Source organism: Crocodylus siamensis, chromosome 6, assembly GCF_052110815.1.
Source record: "Crocodylus siamensis isolate JL-2025a chromosome 6, ASM5211081v1, whole genome shotgun sequence".
In the NCBI taxonomy this organism is placed as follows: domain Eukaryota; kingdom Metazoa; phylum Chordata; order Crocodylia; family Crocodylidae; genus Crocodylus; species Crocodylus siamensis.
Genome location: NC_143400.1, coordinates 31,394,728 through 31,413,776, shown reverse-complemented (window position 1 = coordinate 31,413,776; position 19,049 = coordinate 31,394,728). Strand labels below are relative to the sequence as shown.

The following is a 19,049-nucleotide window of genomic DNA, read 5'->3' as shown; positions in this document are numbered from 1 at the left end:
CGAGCCCCTGAAGGAATGCAGAAGGCTTCTGTCTGGTCTCCAGGCCGTAGCTGGGCCACTACCAGTTACTCTCAGCTTCCAGGAGGAAAGTGGAAATGAAACCTCAGTCAGGCAGAGATCTGCTCCTGGCAGGCAGTTGAAAAGCTGGCATCACATGGGTCATGCAGCCTGGCAGCCTTTGTGCAGCAGAGATAGCAACAGACAGACCTAGAGATTTATCAGTCCCCCAAGCTTAAAGAAAGAAAGCATCATTCACTGAGGGCTATGAACATCTTGAGTATGAATAACTTGGGTTCTACCATACATAATACTAGAGTCATGGGGCTCAGGGCTAAACCTCTCCAAGGGTGTTTGGCTGTGAAGTTTTTGGTTCAGTCCGTGAATAACAGGGGTTCCCTGAAGCACAGAGGTCAGAACTGGAAGCCTGGAGTTCTGCTTTTGGGTTGGAGAGTCTCTTGCACATGCACATGCACGCACGCACACCCATAATCTTCAAAGGCTCTTACTGCATTTGATATCTCTTGGCAAAGGGGAGGTCACTGTTTTCTTTTTCATTCTTCCCTCTATAAATATGGACCCAACTCATGTTAACTCCAAAGTTCTTGGCACTTCAGGAGGCTTTGGTCCACATTTAGGTACCTAAATAAGGACCAGGTTTCCAGGGGAGACCAGCACACAAGCTGCTGGGTTGGGTCTTGGAAGGGTCAACGAAACAAATCTCTGAGATGTCTACATTTCACTAAGGGACCGGGGATCTTGTCAAAGAAGATGCGATTCAGTGAAGTGTTTGGCTGCTATAAAAATCTCAGCTGCTGCTGTGTCTTGCTGACTGTCCACCCTGACACCCTGACCACAGGGCTTAGACATTGCAATTAGAAAAAAGAGCTAGAAATAAACAACAGGACAAAACAGGAAGAGCATATGAAAACCATAGGCAATGCACTTCTACTCCCAGCCCCAGCAAAAGAGCTTGCTTGGCTGGCTGTCCTGAATGACGCACAATCCTGGACTGATGCTATCAGATTCTGCAGCCCGGCGCTGTGTCTGATGCTTCAGGTAAGGCTGGGTGTCAGAGAGGGAATCACTACCGACTACACGTGGCTTGTTTGTATACAAGTCACAGCGAATTAACAGCACGAACAAATGCAATGAGCGGCACCGGGCTGAACAAGCCAGAGCAGCAAAACAGCATCCCCACTGCTCTGAGCAACACAGGGCAGATGGAAACTGCGATGCGACAAACCAGAGAGCATTCTCTGGGCAACATCAGGCCATTTTGCCACTGCTCTGAGGAGGGGATGGTGCAGTACTGAGGGAAGGAGACACAAAGCTTCCCCCAGCCCTTCTGTGTGCAAGAGAATTGTGCAAACTGCTCCGCTCCTTGTCATCTGAATCACCTCTATCTTGGGGCACTGATATAGGGCCATGCGCCAGCTTCCTGCCCTCTCGCCTGAAGCCACTGCAGAGAGCTCAAGGACTGATGTTCCCTGGCACTTGCATAGCGTTTCTGGGTAAAGCTGGATCTATGAGCCGTTCTGCTATTAGTGGCATCATCCACAGGATCAGGGCAGATGGCACTGCAACGTGGACGAGGTGGGGGACTAGATTGCTGGAGCCAGAACTGAAAGCTCATGCCCATAGCAGCAAGCTTGTATGGGTGAGAAGGCAGCCTCTTCCCTGCCAGCAATGATTCAGATGCAGCCCAGTTTCCTCTGCTGCTGACAGTTCTACCTCAGCCTGGCTTCATTTTCTAAACCCTGTTTCCTCCAGCTGCAATTTACAGTCCTCAGCATCCTTCATGCCAAAGAGGTTCTCAGCAATAGATGGAAGGCCATTTCATTCACCATGTCAATGTAGCCACTTCTGGGGTGGACTGACACTGTGTAGAACCATGCAGCAGACAGGACTGGAGGGAAAGAAGGACATCATAAGCCACTACAGTAATGCAAACAAGCTGACTCCTGCTCTTATTAGTACAGGCTTGTGATGGCCAGTGGCTCCTGGGGTCATCCTCTACACTACGCACTTTGGTGCCCCCAACCCTTTTAGGCTTGGGGGAGCTGAAGGGTAATGGATTCCCAGTGGAGTGTGGCAAGAAGTTAGGGTGCAGAGTTAGTTCACAGGACAGTACAGGCAGGAGGCAACATGATGGGTAGAGTCCCTGTATCTTATGGAGCTCTCTCTGTAAACTCACTATGGCACCCAGATGCCCTGGTGATGGGCACAACACAAGTTTGTGGAGGAAGCAGAGCACTTTTAGGAAAGAGCTTTGCCTGCTCACTCCCTGCAGCATCCTGAGTGCTCTCCTCTCCAGGCACTATCCCACCTCCCAACTTCAGAGATAAGAGCCAACAGGACCACAGCACACGTGACAGCAAATTTGCCGCCTCTGCTGCTGACACACCTGCTTCCTGCAACTACGGCTGACACTCCTCCACCATTTGCTGATGCAACTAGCAGGGCCATTCCATTGGCTGGGATCATAGCACAGGTTCAGTAAGTCAACAGGGCCATGCTGAAAAACCATCCCCAAGAGATGGGTAAATGAAGTAACAGTATGAACACAATGGACTATTCTGATGCTAGAAACAAAGCTTCTGATTTGTTTTCATTCATAGTTTTCCCTTCTTCTTTTTTACCAACCTCATGAGCTCCTCAGGAAGGAAATACCTCTTCTTCCAGCTGTGCTTTAGGACTAGCTCATCTTGATCTGTTTTCCCCAACTCAAGACCTTGGCAAGATGTGACCTCCATGCCCTCTGATGCTCTGTCTAGCACCAAAGGGGACTGCTGGGCACTATCAGGTAAAAAGAGTGAGGGAGGCCGGAAGCTGCGTTTGAACTCTGACCGCTGCTTCCCGTGGTTCTCTGCCACTTCTGCTTTTGCTAAACAAACAGCTCTCTCGTTTCCATGGCAAAGGCTGCTCCAGAAATATATTTTGTAGAAATTGGCCCTGTGGTGTGGACTAAAATAGCTCAAGCAGCCTGTAAGGTGCCTGGATTTCTGTGCTTGCAGAGAGAGAAAACTGTGGAGCCCCGCAGAGAAAAAAAATAAGACTGGTTTTCACCCTTTTGGTGCTGTCTCTTGGGGAAAACATTAGCCCTATATGATAAAATATGCTGCCCATCTCATTGCGCGTTACAGTCAGACAGGCATATGCAGGTCCTCTCTTTGCCAACAGGATTTGAGTTCTGGGTTGCAGATGAAAATTCCTGAGGGGAAATTTCCCCTGCCTTTTTTGCTTCATTTGCTGTGAGTACGAGCTGCTGAGTCTCACCAAGTAGCATCACCCGGGCAGGTGCAAGTGGGGTGCTTAGGTAGAGGAGGTGCTAGAAGGGAAGCACCACAGCTGCAGCTGGGGGGCAAAACTTCCTAATTAAGCCTCTCTTCTCACTACTGCCTTTTCCCTATGCTGGTAGGTTTTTTCCTCTCCCATGCAGTGGTGAAAGAGCCTGCTGCTTGCCAGGCTTTCTGAAACCAGTGTCTGGGCCAAAGTGAGTCGGTAGTTAGCACTTCCATGGGAAGGGACAACTCTCTCTGTTGCTGCGGGACGTTCTCACGGGCAACAAAGTGGGTTCTATGGGAAAGCAAGGGCAGGCCACTTTCGGGCAACCCTTGTAAGGGCTCTACCCCACCACTGCCCCATGAAGCCCATTTCCATGACTGGAGGGAGCAGGCGGGACAGGAGAAGTGGGTATGCAGGCTACCAGGTCTCAGACTCTTTGTATTGGGATGTCAGCTCCTTCCTGCTCCAAGCCATTTGCACTCCGGATTTATTTCCCTTCTCTTCTTGCTCCAGGGATGGGAGCCTCAGCCCAGTTGCTTAGTTACCCAAAGGCTTAAGATACTGCAGCACCACAAGGCAGCTGCCTACTGCCAAAATACAGTCGTCTTGCAGTCATAAAGCAGGTTAGAAGGCTCTGTTGTCTCATAGATCAAGACCCCAGGCTGGAGGGGAGTGGGAAAATGATGGTAGTAAGGAGAGCAGGCTGGGCTTGGGCCACTCTTTGAGAAGGGAATGAGCACACAGAAGGGGCACCCACACAGCAGTCAGTGCTATAATGCAGAGAGACCCAGCTAGCGTGCTGTGCTCTGGGGCCCAGCTCATGCTTTTGTTAGGGCAATGGGCAACACTGGTTTCATAAGGAAAGTGCGGGTCAGGAAGCTCCTATACGGACCAATTTCTGTTGCAGATTTAGTTGTCTAACAGTGTTTCAAGTCTTATGCTTCAGGGCTTGAAAACTGCTGGCAGTGGGAGCTGGAAATGAATGCCTGCCCATCCCTCCTACCAACCCCCCTGTCCAGAACTGCAGTGCACAGTTGGCCAAGGGCATTGCAAAAGGCTTTTGCTGACCACTGAGTAGCATCAGGCATTGCTCACTGCCAGAGGCAGGATGCCAGACTACAGAGACTATGGCCAGAACTGCAGTCTGTCCTGACATATGGGATGGTCCTCTTTAAAGAAGTCTGGCTATCCCTTCATACAATAAAATGCTGATTCTAGAGAGACACACATAAAACAAAATGATCACTGCAAACATCCATGAGCAAGGAGTCAGGAGAAATGTCCACAAATTCACTTTCTACCTCAAAAAACTCCATGCAGCTTAAAAGCAGGGACTTCACAAAATCAATCCTGCCCATTAGCAGTGAATGTCTGCGCAAACCAGGCCCTCTTGCTTTCATTCAGCTTATCCAGGCAACGTGTGCAAGCACAAAGAAGGGTAGTAGCATCAGCTGGGAAAGAGGGGATGTATCTGTACTGCTGCTAGACCAGGTCCATCCCTGCTTTAAAGGGGTCTTCTTCAAGTACCACACAACTTAGTCACACACAAAGATACCTCCTGTGGCACATTTCACTGGCCAAACAAATACAGACCAGATTTTCCAGGCAGATGTGAAGGAGCAAGGCAAGTGAAGTAAATCTGCTTGTAACAGTGCGCATCTACACATGACTTTTACTGTGGAGCTGACTAATTAGCTCCACAATAAAAAGTTTCAGTGTCTACACATGCAGCCCTATTAGGCTGCAGTAAACTAATAAACTTCACTGCAGGATAGTATCTACTGTGCCACAACGTATGTGTAGATGCTGATGGGGCTGGCTGAAGCATGAGTGTGCCTGCCGTCTAACCCCAAACTGGAGCACTGGTGCCCCAGCCAGCCCTTCTGGAACATGCTGAGCCTGGCTGGAGCAGCCCCAGGCAGGCACGCTGACCCTCCAGACCACCTGCCAGCCAGGGCTGCTCCAACTCAGTTCAACATGCTGCAGAAGTGAAGATGTAGCACCCAGAAGCAATAAACTCCAGTGAGAACTGCGCTGAAGTTTATTAATTCTAATTAACTGCATGTGTAGATGTGCCCACAGTATATGAGATGAGAACACAGCCTAAGTATTTGAACAAAGACATATATTTTATTGCAGTGCAAAGCAGGGATCAGTTACTATACCCAGGGGTCTATAAATGTTTTTTGTGTACATATGTAGGGATTCTTTGCTGCAGGGGATACGGAGCAGGAGACCCTCTATATATAACAGCAACTAGTCACCTTTTTAAAACCAAGTCCTTCTTTGTTAGGCTCAAAGCACCACTGGAAAATGCCAGCTCTTAGTCGCTCATTTTTTGATGAAGGAAAACAAGCTGAGAAATTCTTCTATTGTAACAAGCTCAGAAAAACCACAACAGGTCAGAATGGTTTTGGCCCTGTGAATTCCTATTTGAAATCTCTGCATTTGTCTTGTGAGTCATGTGTAGATGTAGTCACAATCTACACATGTATTTTGGCATATGTAACTGTGCTGGGATTGTTCCAGATAGTCTACAGTGGAGTTAATTAAGTTGCTGTGCCCTAACATGGGCACACATGTAGACCATGACACTTTACTGCAGAACTAATTAGTCAGCTCTGCAGTGAAGTGCATGTGTAGATGCACCCCGGTAGATGTGTCAGTTAAGGACCAGCAAGATCTATTGCAGTTTATCAATGCCTTATGCTGGGTCCAACCCAGGGAGGACCCCTTAATAAAAGGACCTGTTATATTAGAGATGGTCCATCTTTGTAAGCATTCATTACATGATGTTGTTGGAAGTAATGTGGTGGAGCAGTGGCTGGAGGCTGCTGTTCTAGTTAGATAAGGAATGGGCTAGCCTTCACCCATCTGGGAACCAGAGATCCCCAGTTAGCAGCAGGTCATAGCTCTGCACACTCTTCTGGAAAGAGCAGAGGATTCAAGGTTAACCCTTTTCATTGCACAGAGGCACATGCTAATGCCAGGCACCATACCACCACCAGGCACGCTTAGCAGCCTGGAACATATCAGGGTGGTGGGGGTTAATATGCACTGGTTCATATGCAAGTAGACCCAAGAAGGCAAATCTTAGGAACGCAATAAGCAGCTGCGTGTGGTCAGTTAGCACCAAACCAAAGGGCTCCGAGAAGCCTCAAATCACTGAAGTCGTGAGCACTCTTCATGCTCACCCTAGCTCATTCCAGGAGGGGTTGCCGCGGTGGCACATAACACCACCCACAATCTCCTTCTGCTGCTGTTTATTTGTTAAAATAGGTTTTGTTTCCTGCTCGTCTCCTGCATTGGCAGGTGCCCCAAGCATTAACTGCTGAGCTCCAAAGCTAGGACATTGCTTCCAGTGGGCCATAAAACATCACAGTGGCTTATGCAACAGTTATTATAAGTGTATTTCCATTATACTCCTAATGTTCTGCTCTTGAGCAGGGCATATGAACAGGCAGGTCACTAGCAAGTGCACCTCACCCACAAGGAAACTTGTGCAAAATGTTCACCAGTGATAATGATGCACTATGCAAGGACAGGAATCACTTAACTGCATTCATTCTTATTCTCTGTAATGTCTGAAGGAAGCAGATGTTTGACATGGCTCAGTGAGAGGGACATTGATGCATTTCCAATGTCTCCATTAAGGTAACCGCCGGATCTCAAACTTACTCACTCTTGCCTGCTTTTGTCCTTCCTAAAAACGAAAATAAATGGGGGATCCCATGTATTCCAGAAGGGCCTGATGCAGGTCCTGAAATGCAAACAGATTCTGGGCAGCTTTTGGATCTGAACTCCCAGTATAAAAGCTCCTTCCTAATAAATACAACTTGGCAAGGAGCTGAGCACTTCCAGTCTCCACTACCTTAAGTGGGATCACTGTGCCCTTTGCAAGTGGCACTCAGAACATTGCAAGCCCATGTTCAATGGGGACCCATGCTGTATCAGAAAAATCCTCCTAATGGGAGCAAACACTCTGCTTGGTTGGTTCATCCTAAGGCTTCTGTAAAAGCCGTATCAGAGACACAAAAGGACGAATGCACAACTCCTGCTGATGGTACTACATATACCGTGGCTACATAAAGTCTCATAATATAATACAAATCAGGTACTTAGTCATTTCACCAAGTGCCCCAATAAGAGTCACCATTACATGGTTCTGTTCATTCTTCTAGCTGTTAATCAGATTCTGAAAACACCTCCCCTTTAGCCAAACCTCAATGCTCTACTTGTGGTTAGAAAACACTGATGAAGCATCAAAAAACTCCTAGCAGCACTAAGGGTTGACAGTCACAGCAGCGAGCAGGTAACAGGACCATAAACATTTCTGAATAAAAGGTAAACAGCAGCTGCATACATTGCTTACCTGCCAATCTCTCTCCTTTCTTAAAGTAGAGGAGCATAATATTCTGGTCCCATCGGCATTTTAAATGCTTCTGTCTCTGAGAAGGTACTTGCTTAAGACCCACCCATAAGCTACCACATGCTAGAGAGCAAAACATTGAGCCTGCCAATCAGATACAACCACATTTCAGCATTCACAGCCTGTCTCATGCAAAAACCCCTGCCACTCTCTTGAAGCCAGGCAGCGATCCGACAACCTGTCCCACTGTTGAGAGAAGTTTGCCATAAGCATGGTTTCTCTGACCTACATACTATAGACTCACAGGGTGCCCTGAGGGCCATCCATAACCAATAGGACAGAGAAATGCATTAATTGATCTAACCCTGAGTTGTCCAAATGGAAGTGAGAGATGCTTTTTACATTAATTTGAGCATCTGCCTTATCCTTTAATAGCTCCAGTTTATGTATCAGTTGCAGCTGCGACTGTAACTTCTTCTCTTGTATTACTGCTGATTTATATTACAGTAGCAGTGAAAAGCCCAATCTAAGGTTAGGGCTCACTATGCCAGGTGCTATATAGGCAGTGTGATCCAACTCTTGCTCAAGAGACCTGACCAGCTAAATAGACAAGCCAGAAAAATGAAAGCAAAGCAAGTGTTAACCCAGTTGTACAACAGGAAATTGGAGACTCACAGCAAGAAATTGACTTTCCCAAGATTACAGTCTAAGTGTAATCATTGAGAGCTTAACTTTGCAGCATTCATAGATGCTAGTTGAAAAACAGAATTTCTTGCCAGTAGGAAATGCTGTCTATGTATCGCTATCGATTCCCTTGGAGTTACATCCACCTACAGTATCCACAGACCTGACCACTCTGTGTTATAATCTTATATGAGTTTACAGGCAACTGACAGGGCGAGATCATGCTACCCCATCCAAGTTACCCCAGTGAAGTTGCCTGATGTGGCAGCATTGCTGCGTGGAGTGATTTCTAACAGAAAAGACTCTCCACTTTCTGCACCTCAGCACCCATCCACATTATTGTTGGGAAAAAACCCAAAGTGCAGAATTGTCTTTGCTAGGCACTGGGGAACAGACCTAATACTTATGCATCCTATACCATCTCCATACCTTGGGATCCCCTTCTGTGGTCTCCATCACCAAGGGTTCTCTGGTTTCAGAAAAAAACACTACCAGGACAGGGATTTTGGGACCTGTTTGAGTGGTCTGGGGGCAGATGCTTCTACAGCAAACAGCTATAACAGGGCTTACCAAGCTTATGGTCTTGCCTCTTACCACACACACACCACCAGTCCTGGCTTTTCCTGTTGGATAAACTAAATTGCTGCCAATCAGTCTCTTTCAGTATCTTTAATTATTTGGATCAATTATTCATGCCTCAGTGCACTGATAAAAGTCACCCATTAAAAGCAGGCTGAACGCAACCATGTCTAGACCTAAATCCATGCCACTGTCTGAGAACTAATGAAATACAGGGATAGGCACTGTTCTCCCAGACCTCATCAGCCCATTAGACACTTTGTGGGCAAGCCAGAGGAGCTTACGGCATCTTAAATGCCCTGGTGCATCAAAGCTTTGGTGCAAATTCAGATAGGAAATAAAATCTCCTCATTTTGATACATTTATACCTGCTCACTGCCAGGTTTGAGTTTCATACAAGGTGTGAAACGCAAAGGGCGTCAGCAACTTGGTCCACCAAATCCCTGGCAGCATCCATCCATGATGTTTGGTGACATGCTCACAACCATGATTAAGGCTGCTGGGAAACAGTGACTTGAACTTTCATGTAGGAGGGACAAATCCACCACTGGGGAAATGTTGGTTTGCTCTTTTGCAGGGCAAGGAGGTTACTGAAACAGCCTGATCTGCAGCCACCTAAACTGTACCCCATTTCCTGCACCCAAGCACAAATGTGCAAGCTGAATAAGTTACTGTGCTCACACACAATAGATAGTGTGGTGCAGAAAGGTGTGTGCCTTTTCCCTGTGTATGCATGGTAATGCTCTCCAGATGCAGTTCAGCTGGACACCTTTATCTGAGTTGACTTCTAGCCAGTACACAGCCCCAGACTCTACTCTGCAATGTGGCTCTACAAGCAGCACTATCAGTTGTAAGTGGCACTCTTGGTATAGCAACCGTGTCTTCCGGCAGCATGAAGTCAGCTTAGCATCTCTTGCAGCACAACTGCAGATTCTGGCATCCAGCTGGCAGTAAGAGAATGGATGTGGTCAGAGCTTTCATAGATGCCACTAGTTCCCAGCTGATTGTTCAACCCAGTGGGAACAGTAGGGCTTGGCACGGCTTGCAGAAGCCTTCCTGAGGCTCTGAATGTATTCATGGGGATGGGAGCAGCACACAGGTAGCCTGAAGTGGGGGAGCAGGGATGTTTACTCCTCCTAATTCTGGAGCTGGGCTATTTACTCCTAAACAACAGCCGCGGCTCTGAGCTTTCATGTTTATGATACTTTAAATCGTTCCTGGCATATGGGCTTAATTAATTTTTTCACAAACAGATAGATTCCAACCGGGAGCACAAAACAGCAATTATTTTCCAATCCAATTTTAATAGTGAAAAGCCGCTGGTGCGGAATAACTCCCAGGACATGTACTTTTCCACATAATCTCCCCCTGCAAAAAAAGTGGCCTTGATAGATATTGGATCTAATCAAACAAATTAGGGTGTCTTAAAACTGATGTTTTGCCTTGCACAGTGCTCCAGTGCTGTGTTGCTTTAACCCGGTTGTTAGCATGAGCCTAACTAACAATCACTAGCATGGTAGTCTTTTGGGGGAGGGCTTGGACTAAAACCAGGTAACAGAAAAGGTTTTTGATCCTATCATGTGTAAAATTCCAATTTCTGTGCTAAAAGTACATGCAGGCTGCTTCAGAAATGATACCTCCACTATGAAGTTCCCAGAGGGTAACATTTTTTCATTTTTCGACACCTCAATGATTTTTGTAGATTTTTAAATAATTTTTCTTCTAAATGAAACTCTGTGAGGGTTTTTTTTGTTCCTCTTTCCCCTCTTTATTTGACTTTTCCTCCTCACCCCACTCTACCAAGAGAAAAAGAAGAGAGGAAAGCACACAAAGCTCTTTAAAAAATGATGGAAAAGATACTTTAAAGCTCCTGCTGTAATTTAGTAAGTCAATTTTATCTGTACAACTGACCATCATTCAGCTAATTCTACTCCATGGGTCCCAGCTGTGGTATACTTATTAATGGCGCTGAAAGGACATTAGCAGAGAGAGGAACTTTTGATTCCAAGTGCACTCTTAAGTGGCAAGTGTCTTCATTAGCTGTAGTATCATTGGGGTTTATATATGTATCCTTCCTGGATCAGGGCATTCACATACTCACGGTCTCCGTCTCACACACGCACACAAGCACAAGCATACATGAGCAAGTCCTTGAACTGAACTCCTGGGTCTTCAATGCCAAAAAGCCCAAAGCTGTATTGTGTGAACCCCACAAAAAGCTCTCTTAGCTGTGCGTTAATAGCAGTCTGTTTTTGTCACTGGTATGACTCCCTAGGGGAAGACCTGATCACATCCTAATCTTAGTGTTCCACATACAAGTGTGAGACTAGTGCACTGTCACATTCATGCAAGTAAAAATGCCACAGCTGGCCTGTGTAATGCTCCTTTGAAAATGTAGCTCTGCATGAGGTCAGAACAGGGGAGGCATTTTGAGGTTATGAATGAGCTGCAGCGTGACCTCCGATGTGACATCAGAATTAGAGAGACTATTCAGTTGCTTAACACAGTGTCCATCATGGAGGCGTCCAGGCACCTTCTAGTGGCACACTAAACTTTGTTGGAGTGCAGAGATGGCTCTCAGCTTCAGATTTCTTGCCTTGGCAAGCTATTGAAATCTACCATATTTGCTCTTGTCAACCAAAAATTATCAGTAGCAGCTCAGTTTGGCAATGGGATGCATGTGTGCATTTTCTCACTGAAGTGCAATATACAATGAGACCATTCTCACAGTCCATTCAGGGTCAAGGCATCCAAAACAACAGGCTGCCATGCATGCTAAATTAAAATGAATGTATAGGAGGCTGTGACAATAATCAGTCTGAGGATGAAATCATTTGATGCGGCATGGAAGTCTATGGCTGTGCATAAAAACCTGCCAATTTGCAGCAGTCTGGTTTTGCAAGGGTACCTTTGTGTATGAAAGTGCGGCAGCATATGGTCCTTTGGAAATCTAATAATGCTGGCAGACAGCCATCATACTAAGTGTCTTAAGCGATAGAGCAGACCTGCCCGATGGGGAAGGGTTGAGCTTTTGCAGACAGGCAGAGAAGAAAAGAATGTCCCAGGGGCTGGGTTGGGGTCGGATAGCATACAGACAATGATGGAGGAAAGAGAGATGGAGCAAGATTCAGAGCCCACGGCTTTCCTGGAGGAGGAGGGGAGTTCGCTTAGCAGTCTAGCATTGCTCACTCCATCACATGTCAAACCACGGGCCTTCCAAAGGCATTTTGCAGAATGGACAAAGAACTACTTTAGTTTCATCCTAGACCTATGAATGGGGAGAAAGGAGAACTGTTTGGATAAGCAGAAGCTGTCATTAGGAAGTTCTGCAACATTCAAGGGTAGCCACAAACTCTTCCAGCTTACTGGGAGTTTTGACCAAAGGCTCCACACTGCCTTCTTGTTGGAAGCTCATTTAGATGAAAGTAGCCTGGGAATGTAATGTGCAATAGCTTTTCTGAGGGAGAAAAGCAAAATCTGTGCAGATACATTTTTTTTCTCAAAATAAACATGGGTAAAGTCAAACTAAGACAAGATGCCACCCCAGTTTTTTCCAGAATAGCCATGCCTGAATAACCCCACATGTCTGTGGGTGAGGGGGGCTTGGGAGCAAAAGTATGATCTTGCATATTTAAAACAGACCAGTTCTGTATTCTTCATCAACTAAACTTTTCCTTAGCATTCTTAGAGCAAATGAGGATGGATTTTTAAAGGAAAAAATGGCAGTATCTGTTTGCTAAGCCTTTGTCTCATAATCTGTCTTAACATACATGCATGCATGCGCGTGTGTATGTGTATAAACCTTCCAAAGCCACGTATGGTAAAGAATATCATGGCTGCCAATTCAAGCACTCAGAAATAAAGATACACCCCCTTGTGCTAGGCCTGATGACACAGTCGTCAGCTACATGGTCACATATTACTGCTTTCAGCAGACCACGAGTTGCTAAGCACATAGAAATCATACTGGGAGTCATTTGGGCTGCTGGCTACAGGATTAATAGATTCATAGATATTAGGGTCAGAAGGAACCTCAGCAGATCATCAAGTCCAACCCCCTGGCCCGGGCAGAAAGGACACTGGGGTCAGATGACCCCGGCCAGGTGCTTGTCCAGGATGCCTGACCTCCCCCCGCCTCACCCCCCATTGCAGAAGTTGGGAAATGTGGAGCAAGGCAGGGGATTGCAAGATGGGAGAGCACATTGTGATGATTGAAAGCAGCTGAACTGACCTTCGAGAACTGGATTCTTGCCCTGCTTGGCTTGGGTTTCTCAGGCTTTGCTGGTGCGATGCACATGGTTCCCCGAGACCAACGGACAGTCCCAGCCCCAAGGGACCTTTTCACATGGGACACAGTTCAGAGATTGTCAGTGTAGGTGTGAGAACAGATGCCTCACAACGTCCTATGCTTTCTTCCTGCTGGAGGAGCTCACACAGGCTGCTCCCACTCTGTCATGCAAGAAAGTGCAAAGCCTGAGTCACACAGCTAGCGGCGTGAAAGCAGACTGCCAAGCGCAGCGACAGCAATTGCTCCTTCTAAACGGCACATGTCAGTGTGATGAGAACACAGGTTTGGTCATGCAGAGCTGATCAGAGCACGGTTGCCTTTATTGGGCTTTATTGCATTCAGAGATGTAATCTTTCAGAGTGTGGGGGAGCAGAATTCCCCCTGCCTGCAGGGGCAAATACAGAAAACCAGTGCCAGTTGTGTTTCATGTGGCATGTGGTAGACACATAGGAGTTGCCATCTCAAGGAAATAAAATAGGAGATTCACTATGGACAAGTTACAAAGAGGTCAGACCCAGAGAGTGGTAATAAACAAAAGTAAATCCTTGCGGTGCACCGTGACCAGCGGGGTCCCCCAAGGCTCCGTCCTTGGACCTATACTCTTTAACATCTTTATTAACAATGTAGATATTGGTATCAAAAGTGGACTGGCCAAGTTCGCTGATGACACCAAACTTTGGGATACAGCGTCCACACCTGAGGATAGGCTGGTGATCCCGGCTGACTTTGACAGGCTCTGAAAATGGGAAGATGAAAACCTGATGGCGTTCAACACCAAAAAATGCAAGGTATTCCACCTTGGGGAAAAAAATCCCACAGCATGCTTATAGGCTTGGCAGTGCTAGCTGGCTTGCTAGCACCAAGGCCGAAAGGGACTTGGGGTCATGATTGACCACAAGACGAACATGAGCTATCAATGTGATGCTGCAGCTAGTAAAGTTAGCAAAATGCTGGCTTGCATCCATAGATGCTTCTCAAACAAATCCCAGGATGTCATCCTCCCACTGTACTTGGCCTTGGTGAGGCCGCAGCTGGAGTACTGCATCCAATTCTGGGTTCCAGAATTTAAAAAGGATGTGGAGAAGCTTGAGAAGGTCCAGAGGAGAGCCACACACATGATCAGAGGGGAGGAGAACAGGCCTTATGATGAGAAGTTGAGAGCTATGGGACTCTTCAGCCTGGAAAAGCGCAGGCTCAGGGGGTACTTGGTGGTTGCCTATAAGTACATCAGGGGTGTGCATCAGGATCTAGGGGAATGCCTGTTACCAGAGCACCCCAAGGGCTGACAAGGTCAAATGGCTCCTTCAAGACCGTTTCAGCCTGGACAAAGGGAAAAACTTTTTTACTGTCCGAGCCCTCATGACCTGGAATAGACTGCCTCCAGAGGTGGTACACGCACCTACTCTGGAATCTTTTAAGAAACATTTGGATGTCTATCTTGCTGGGATCCTTTGAACCTAGCTGACTTCCTGCCCCTGGGGCAGGGGGCTGGATTCAAGGATTTTCCAAGGTCCCTTCCAGCCCTAATGTCTTTGAAATCTATGAAATACAGAGCAGCTGGAACATTAAAAAGGCTTTTTCTTAACCCCAGACAGACAGTCACCATTTGTATCCAAAGAAACTTTCTGCTAGTATAATAGTTACTTCACCTCCTTGAATGAAAGCTAAGCTGTAGGCATAGCTGCATTCATATGTCCCCATGCTCTGAGCTAACATAGCTATGCAGGCAAACTTTTCTGGTGTGGACTGTGCTTTCAGTCAGTCAGTGTTTTCTTATCCTCCATAGCCAGATGCTGCCTTTGTTAAACTCAGGGGGTAACCTCTCCAGGAATGAGGGACTTTGCCATACCTACCCTTGCCTCTTCAACTCTCTCAGTTCATTGACTGGTCCCGCAATTCATTCTGCACTTATTTTTCTGACTATTGCGAGAACTTATGGCCCTTTCTCCTCTGCTTGACCCCACGAGGAACCTGCTCTTGTGGTGTGAAGCAGCAGGCATTTCAGAAGAAGCAGGGAGTGCTAGCAGAGCAAGATCTCAGAGGGGATTAATGCCTGCCCAAACTAGATGGGAAGCCAATAAGTGCAATTCAACAGCACGTCAATCATGCGGTTTTCTTGGCCTCCCTCTGTTTCTGTTTCAGGTGCCTTGGCAGTGCTAGCTCTCACTCAGATAGCTCTTCTTTACATGGGAATTTTTTCTGCCCTGTTACTGCCTTCGCCATGGCTCCCTGTGTAGCATTATACAACTTCTATGGAGCAAAAGTCAATCTTTACCCAACTCCCTGCTTTTTTATGACTTAACAGTACTCCAACCTGTCCCACACTGGAGAAATTGCGTCAGTGTTGCTGACTGCAATTATCAATCTTGTTACACAGTGCAAAGCCCCTGATGTCAATAGTTTTTAGCCTGTATAAAGCTCATTTAAAAATGATAAATACACTGACTCGAGCTCAAATAATTTTCATGGAGCTTAAACAGGTTGGGGCAACTGACAACGGACGCCCAGGAAAAAGCCAACTTATTAAATGGGTACTTTGCGCTGGTCTTTCATCAGTCCCATGGGATGCCCATGCCTGCTATGGGACAGGGAGGTCCTGGTGAGGGAGATCCCCTGCCCTCCATCAATGCTGACCTCGTGAAGGAATATCTTGAGAGGCTGGATACCTTCAAGTCAGCCGGCCCTGACAATCTACACCCCAGGGTGCTCAGGGAGCTGGCGAGCATCATAGCCCAGCCCCTGGTGCGGATCTTTAAAAATTCCTGGTGCTCTGGTGTAGTGCCCAAAGACTGGAAGAAGGCCAATGTGGTGCCTATCTTCAAGAAAGGGAGGAAAGTGGATCCGGCAAACTATAGGACCATCAGCCTGACTTCTATCCCGGGGAAGATCTTAGAAAAGTTTATTAAAGAGGCCATCTTTGATGGACTGGCCAATGCCAACATCCTAAGGGATAGCCAGCACAGGTCTGTTGCAGGTAGGTCTTGCTTGACCAATCTCATTTCCTTCTATGACCAGGGAGAAGAGATTGATGTCATATATCTTGACTTCAAAAAAGCCTTCCATCTTGGGTCCGCTGGCTGGGAAATTGGCTCCGTGGTCAGATCCAGAGGCTAGTAATTGATGGAAGTCAATTGTCATGGTGCCCTGTGACCAGTGGGGTCCCCCAAGGCTCTGTCCTTGGACCCCTATCTTTCAACGTCTTCTTTAATGATGTGGACATTGGAGTCAGAAGTGGACTGGCCAAGTTTGCCGATGACACCAAACTTTGGGGCAAAGCATCCACACCAGAAGACAGAAGGGCAATCCAGGCTGACCTGGACAGGCTCAGGAAATGGGCAGATGAGAACCTGACGGTGTTTAACACTGAAAAATGCAAGATTCTCCACCTTGGGAGGAAAAACCTGCAGCATCCCTGTAGGCTCGGCAGCGCTACGCTGGCTAGCACTACGGAAGAAAGAGACTTGGGGGTCTCTTGCTAGTAAAGCAATCAAAACACTGGCTTGCATCCATAGATGCTTCTCAAGCAAATCCAGGGATGTCATTTTCCCCTTGAACTTGGCCTTGGTGAAACCACAGCTGGAGTACTGCGTCCAGTTTTGGGCTCCACAATTCAAAAAGGATGTGGAGAAGCTTGAGAGAGTCCAGAGAAGAGCCACACGCATCATCAGACGTCAGAAAAACAAACTTTATGATGACAGGCTGAGAGCTATGGGGCTCTTTAGCCTGGAAAAGCGCAGGCTCAGTGCTGATCTGATGGCCACCCACCAGGATCTGGGGGAACGTTTGTTCACCAGAGCGCCCCAAGGGATGACGAGGTCGAACGGTCACAAACTCCTGCAAGACCGTTTCAGGCTGGACATAAGGAAGAATTTCTTTACTGTCCGAGCCCCCAAGGTCTGGAACAGTCTGCCAGCGGAGGTGGTTCAAGCACCTACATTGAACACCTTCAAGAGTAAATTGGATGCTTATCTTGCTGGGATCCTATGACCCCAGCTGACTTCCTGCCCTTTGGGCAGGGGTCTGGACTTGATGATCTCCTGAGGTCCCTTCCAGCCCTAATGTCTATGAAATCTATGAAAAGCTTCTGTGCCCTACCCCAGAGAAAGCTGCATTTCAGAAGTGGGATAAGCACATTTCTTTTTCCACAGGGCACTTGGATCATCTCCTGTTTGCGTAGCTGAGTGGACAATTCAGACAACTTAGCCTTGTGTTGCACAGATCAATAAACAAGAGTAACCAAAAAAAACCCACATGAGCAACTGTCTCAGATTTATACTGTGAATGCCAGGATGCTGCCAGGAGCCAGACAAAACAGCTGAAAGTCATGAACGTCTCAGTGCACAGACATATCAATGAGCAGCACGATGCCTATAACTGCATTTACAGTTCCTAATTTATACCCATAGAGGCAAAAGCAGAATCAGACCCACAACTTGAAGGATGAGACTATTCTTTAACGTGTGGCTGGGAAGGCTGTGCTAAGAGATTGCATTTTATTTTCCATTTTAAAGGGCCATTAAGCCAGCATGAGTGATCATGGCATTTAGTCAGTGTTTTACCCCTTCATGGGGCTAAATCTGAAAATGTCCATGACAGTCCTTTCTTCTGTTGTTTGGATGATTGCAGTAGGTAGGGTTGTCTATGGCTTGAACTTTTAGTGGGCATTCACATCTGTGCAAAGGGGCAGTGCAATTTGTTGAGCCTCTGTAGAGCAGGAGGTCTCCAAAGGCGTGGGAGAAGCATCCAGTGACTTTTCCACCAAGATTTCAAATTAAAACAGCAAAAAAATCATCAGCTGGCTTGAAAAACAGAGTAGAAAGTTAACAAAATTTCCTTTAGCACTGTGTTTTCCCTTTCAACCAGGATCAACAACTTGCTCCTTTCTCCTTACTCATGGGAAAGGCACAGGTCTTGTGGTTTTAAGATGCGTGGAGAATGCTAACATGGAGACTGCAACCAGCAATCAGCCCCCTCAAGACTGTGAACCCCAACCCATTAAGAATCAGTGACTGCTTATGTTACATTCTTAATCTACATGGACTTTGTAGCATTTAATAAGCTCTAGCCAAAACTATACTGTCAGAAGACATTACAGGATCTGGGGGAAGACGTGTTTAGTTCTGCCTCCTTGCATTCCTTCTTAGATGGCTGATGTCTTAATGAAGTTTCTTCTCACTCTAGCCATGCAGACAAAAAAGAAAAATCTCATTTAGCTGATGAAGAGGTATGAGGATGATGAGCCGACGACCAGACAAACAGTTTGTGGACGTAGGGAGCAGCCCTGCCAGACGGAAATGAATTGCTGAGCAGGTTGAACTGCACGACGAACAAACCTGGCTCATGAAAACCAAATTTCAAGGGTGGGACCCTGGTAATTTAATATAGCTCGTAGTTCAGCTGCAGACACCAGAGGCCAGATCCCCTGACTGGGGTAAAACTGGCATAACGCTACTCATGTCAAGCAGTTATGCCCAGTTTATGCCAGTGGAAGGTCTGGCCCCGTGTATGCTGTTGATTACAACAGTGGGACAAAGGGTTGAGGGTCATGAGCATGATGTCTAATTAAGAAAATACAAGTAAGCCTGTGATCTTGACATAGCCCAGACAGAAGCCTTTGCCAAGACTGCTGCTGACACTGCCTTTCAGCTGCACTAGTGTTGCCAGCACTGCATTCTGCAATCGACATTCAGAGACCTGCACGGACCCTAAATGAACTAGTTTGGGTGCATCTACACTGTTCTGCGGTTGACAGTGTATACACACCCCAGAATGACAATAAGATGGGGCCAAATACTAAAGTGCCCACACCCACTTCATCATGAAAGCCAAAAGGCACTTATTCAG

The 19,049-nt window shown here is 46.8% G+C and overlaps 1 protein-coding gene across 2 annotated transcripts in view; it reads right to left on the bottom strand.

Moving 5' to 3' along the window:
* Positions 1 to 19,049, bottom strand: part of ADD2 (adducin 2) — an 80,123-nt gene that overhangs the window by 27,205 nt on the left and 33,869 nt on the right. The window contains exon 1 of one of the 2 annotated variants that reach the window (XM_090051624.1): positions 7,658 to 7,723. The exons of the other annotated variant lie outside the window; for it this stretch is intronic. The gene's annotated coding sequence lies outside the window, so the exon portion shown is untranslated. Of the gene's footprint in view, positions 1 to 7,657; positions 7,724 to 19,049 lie in introns of those variants that run through there. 2 annotated transcript variants of the gene reach the window in all.